Below are 5,010 nucleotides of genomic sequence, written 5' to 3'. Positions count from 1 at the left end.
GAGGTTTGCCGATGAGGGCAAAAAATTTGCCCCCATTGAAACTCCTCTTAACTGCACATAAAACTGTCCATCGAATTGAAAATAATTATGTGTTATGAGAAAGATAAGGGCATCCAGTATATATGATTGTAGTTCGAATCGTGACTGTAGACACTGTATTGCATAAGATGGTGTTCAAGCACCCTCAGAGCCACTGGATGTAGTATACTGGTATATAGAGATACCACATCACAGCTTAGCCATGTATATTGTGGAGACCAGATTTCATCAAAAAATGTGCACAGGACATCACCTGTGTCCCTCAGATGACCGGGAACCCTGAGAACAAGTGGTTGTAGAAGTGAATCCAGCCATTTAGATAATCTCTCAGAGAGGGATCTTATTCCTGACACTATGGGACGCATGGGTGGAGGATGTATGCCCTTGTGTGTTTTGGGAACAGCGTTCATAATGGGAATAACAGGAGATTCTACCAAAATGTAGTCAAACTGTTTTTTTTTAGCAATCCTCCCAAAAGACCCTCCCAAAAGACCCTCCCAAAAGACCCAGCTTTTTTAGGCCAGTGTAAAAAATATCAATGACAGATTGAAATTTGTCCATTTGTCACATTCGTGGTTTGAGGTGATTTCTGTTCGACTAGATCCTCCAAACATAACAATGTGGTTTGCTCCTGGAATATTGCATTCGTATTGCATTCGTATTGCAATAGGCCACTTCAGGATTTGTACTAGTAGTTGCAAGGACTAAATCAAAGTTTTGTTAACTGTAATCCGCCACAAACAGATTAGTTTTTTTTTTCAGTAGCAAACGCAGGATAGAAAATGGTGGATTTCTGTCAGAATTCAACAATTATGTCAACTTTTCCACAGGTTCTTATTTCTTGAAAGCAGGGGCGGACATACCGCATGTGCAGCCGGTGCAGCTGCACAAGGGCCCCGCGTGGGAAGGGGGCCCGTTCCTCTGCTGGCCGACTCAGTTCTCAGCTGCGCGATGCTGAGGACTGAGACAGAGGCCCGTGGACCACTGGCGTAGCTATAGGGGTCGCAGCGGTCGCAATTGCGACCGGGCCCCGAAGCCAGGGGGGCCCACGGCCCCCCGCACCACATCAATAAAAAGTTACTATAGTAACTCGGGCCGCGGGCCCCTGTTACTATAGTAACATACTTTACTTACCTTCCTGGTTCCGGATCGCAGCGGAGGTCCTGACGTCAGGCGCTGTGCGCAGCACATGACGTCACAGCGCTATGCGCCGCGCACAGCATCGAGACGACAGAACTCCCGCCGCGGCCGAAGAGGAAGGTAAGATAGCCCTGACTGGCGGGGTCCGACTCCTGGGACCCGCCAATCAGCTGTTTTGAAGGGGCCGCAGCACTCGTACGAGAGCTGCTCCCCTTCATTCCTGTCACTTCATTCCGGTCACACTGTGAATCGGTTTCGGCGATTCACAGTGTGGGCGAGTAGTGAAATGAAGGGGAAGCAGCTCTCGTACGAGTGCTGCGGCCCCTTCAAAACAGCTGATTTGCGGGTCCCGGGCGACACATCAGCTATTGATGGCCTATCCTGAGGATAGGCCATCAATGTTTAGGGACTGCACAACCCCTAAGCCTACGATGTAGCAGGCTTAGGGGGCCCATGAGACAGGATCACAGATTGTGTGATGCTGTCTGCTGGGCCCTGTATCTAAGCCAATCACATGGTAGGCTTAGATACATGGCCCATGCGTGATCCTGTCTGCTGGGCCCTGTATCTAAGCCTACCACACTGTAGGTTTAGATACAGGGCCCCAGCACACAGTAATCTTATACTGTATAAGATTACTGTCTGCTGGACCCTGTATCTAAGCCTACCTTGTGGTAGGCTTAGATACAGGGTCCCACAGACAGTATCACACATGGGCCCTGTATCTAAGCCTTAGGGTATGTGCACAGACACTAATTACGTCCGTAAGTGACGGATGTATTTCGGCCGCAAGTACCGGACCGAACACACTGCAGGGAGCCGGGCTCCTAGCGTCGTACTTATGTACGACGCTAGGAGTCCCTGCCTCGCTGTGGGACAACTGTCCTGTACTGTAATCATGTTTTCAGTACCGGACAGTTGTCCGGCAGCGAGGCAGGGACTCCTAGCGTCGTACATAACTATGATGCTAGGAGCCCGGCTCCCTGCAGTGTGTTCGGTCCGGTACTTGCGGCCGAAATACGTCCGTCAATTCCGGACGTAATTAGTGTGTGTGCACATACCCTAACACATGTGTTACTAATCATTTTTTGTGTGTTTTCTTACAGGTTCGGTCGTTGGACTACGGCGGATTCCAGGACTACTTCGATGACAGCTTTTTTTTTTATTAATAAAATGGTTAATGAGGGTTGTGTTTTTTTTTTTTATTTCAATAAAATATTTTTTCTATGTCTTTGTGGTTTTTTTTAAACTATATTACTACCGCCTTAGTAATGGCCGCCGGCTGATTGACAGCATCCATTGCTAAGGCAGGGCTTAGTGTTAGCCGGTGCAGAGGCTAACACTAACCCCCTTTATTACCCCGGTACCCACCGCCACCAGGGGTGCTGGGAAGAGCCGGGTACGATCCAGTACCTGACCATCTGTAGTGATGGTCGGCCACTGGGGTGGCCGCAGGCTGGTATTATCAGGAGGGGAAAGGCCAGATACAGTGGCCCTTCCTACCCTGGTGATGCTAGGCTGCTGCTGCTTTATTGTATCTGGCTGGTTATGAAAATGGGGGGGACGCCACGTCATTTAAAAAATAATTGGAAAGAACGATGTCGGGTCCCCCCCAATTTTCATAACCAGCCAGATACAACACAGCAGCAGCAGGCAGCATTACAAGGGTGGGAAGGGCCACTGTTTTTGGCCTTCCCCAGCCTAATACTACCAGCCTGCGGCCACCCCGGTGCCTGCCCGTCACTACAGCTGGTCGGGTACTGGTTTGTACCCGGCTCTTCCCAGTACCCCTGGTGGCGGTGGGTACCGGGGTAATAATGGGGGTTAGTGTAGACTCTGCACCGGCTAACATTAAGCCTCGCCTTAGTAATGGAGGTTGTCAATCAGCCAGCGGCCATTACTAAGGCGGTGATAATAAAGTTTAAAAAGATACAAGCACATAGAAATTTTTTTTATTGAAATAAAAACACAACCCTCATTAACCATTTTATTGAGAATAAAAAAAACGCCGTCATTGAAGTCCTCGTATCCGAAGTCCAACAACCGAACCTGTAAAAAAAACACAAACACACAAAAATAATCAGTAACACATAAAGAAGCAAAATTATTATTCTTACCTTTCCTGGGTCCAGCGCTGGAGCCGCAATGTCAGCGAGCTGGGCCCTGTATCTAATCCTATCATGTGTGATACAGTCTGCTGAGCTGTGTATCTAATCCAATCATGTATGATACTGTGCTGGGCCCTATATCTAATCCGATCATGTGTGATACTGTCTGCTGAGCCACTGTATCTAATCCTATCATGTGTGATACTGTCTGCTGAGCCACTGTATCTAATCCTATCATGTGTGGTACTGTCTGCTGAGCCACTGTATCTAATCCTATCATGTGTGGTACTGTCTGCTGAGCCACTGTATCTAATCCTATCATGTGTGATACTGTCTGCTGGGCCACTGTATCTAATCCTATCATGTGTGATACTGTCTGCTGAGCTGTGTATCTAATCCTATCATGTGTGATACTGCCTTCTGAGCCACTGTATCTAATCCTATCATGTGTGATACTGTCTGCTCAGCCACTGTATCTAATCCTATCCATAGTTTATAGGGTCGTAGTGCTATAGATATGCTATGCTGTCTCCTATACACACACTTTTTTTTGGGGCGGACACATATGTATTGGGGCTATTTCCCGGACATTTTAAGCCCTGAGGGTATGTTCACACGGCAGCGTCTGTTACGGCTGAAATTACTGTGCTGTTTTCAGGAGAAAACAGCACCGTAATTTCAGCCGTAATGGCATGTGCAGGCGTCTTTTGCTGCGTCCACTACGGAAGTAATTGAAGCTGGTTTTCCATGGAGTCCATGGAAAACGGCTCCATTTACATCTGAAGAAGTGACAGGCAGTTTTTTACGCGCCGCCTTTCGACAGCGGCGCGTAAAAAAAAATGACCATCGGCACAGAACATCGTAAGACCCATTCAAATGAATGGGCAGATGTTTTCCGACGCTTTTGAGCCGCATTTTCGGATGTAATTCAATGCTAAAACGCCCAAATTACGTCCGTAAATAGTGTGTGTGTGAACCCAGCCTTAGTGACGCCCCGGCTGCTAGTGCTGCATTGTTGGGTCACTTAGGAGACCCAGCGATGCAGCTGAAAGCGGACCGTCGGCCATGAGAAGTTTGCGGGGTGGGGGGGGGGGGGGCCCTGGCACATTATCTGCACAGGGGCCTTTTGCAGTCTGTGTCCGCCACTGCTTGAAAGAGATACTATTCAGTAAATGTAACAACAATATTGGTGTTTACTTACACCAAATTTCACGAACTCACTTTCTTATTAAGTTCCAGTATTCCTCAATCTGTCCTTACTTCAGTTACTTCTCTGCACACATCTAAAACATCCTCCCTCTTTCTCAACTGAACTCCCTCACACTTCTCGCTCTTTCCTCACATTTCCCTTAGCTCCTCCCATTTTCCATTAACTCCTCCCCCACTTCTCTCCTGACCAATTCTAATAGAGGACCGGACTACTTCCAGTCCGTACCCTCAAGTCTTCTGCATTCCGCCAAAACAGCGAGGCCATGCTCCACTGGAGTGAGCCTCCCCTAATGTTCCAGCCACAACTTGCTGGTGCGGCCGCTGTGATAGGGTTGAATACACCCGATCCGGTGCCTGCTTCCCTCACTAAGTCTAGACACAGTGAAGGGATCGTATTCTGTCTGAGTCAATACACTCACTGCTCTAAACCCACTGACGCTGCACTCAAACGCTGGGAATGTCCCAGCCCCCTCACTTCCCCTATTGGCGTCACACAAGAGGAGCCGTGATAATG

The sequence above is a fragment of the Rhinoderma darwinii genome, chromosome 2, assembly GCF_050947455.1.
Source record: "Rhinoderma darwinii isolate aRhiDar2 chromosome 2, aRhiDar2.hap1, whole genome shotgun sequence".
Lineage (NCBI taxonomy): Eukaryota > Metazoa > Chordata > Amphibia > Anura > Rhinodermatidae > Rhinoderma > Rhinoderma darwinii.
Note: the sequence above shows the minus strand (reverse complement) of the source record.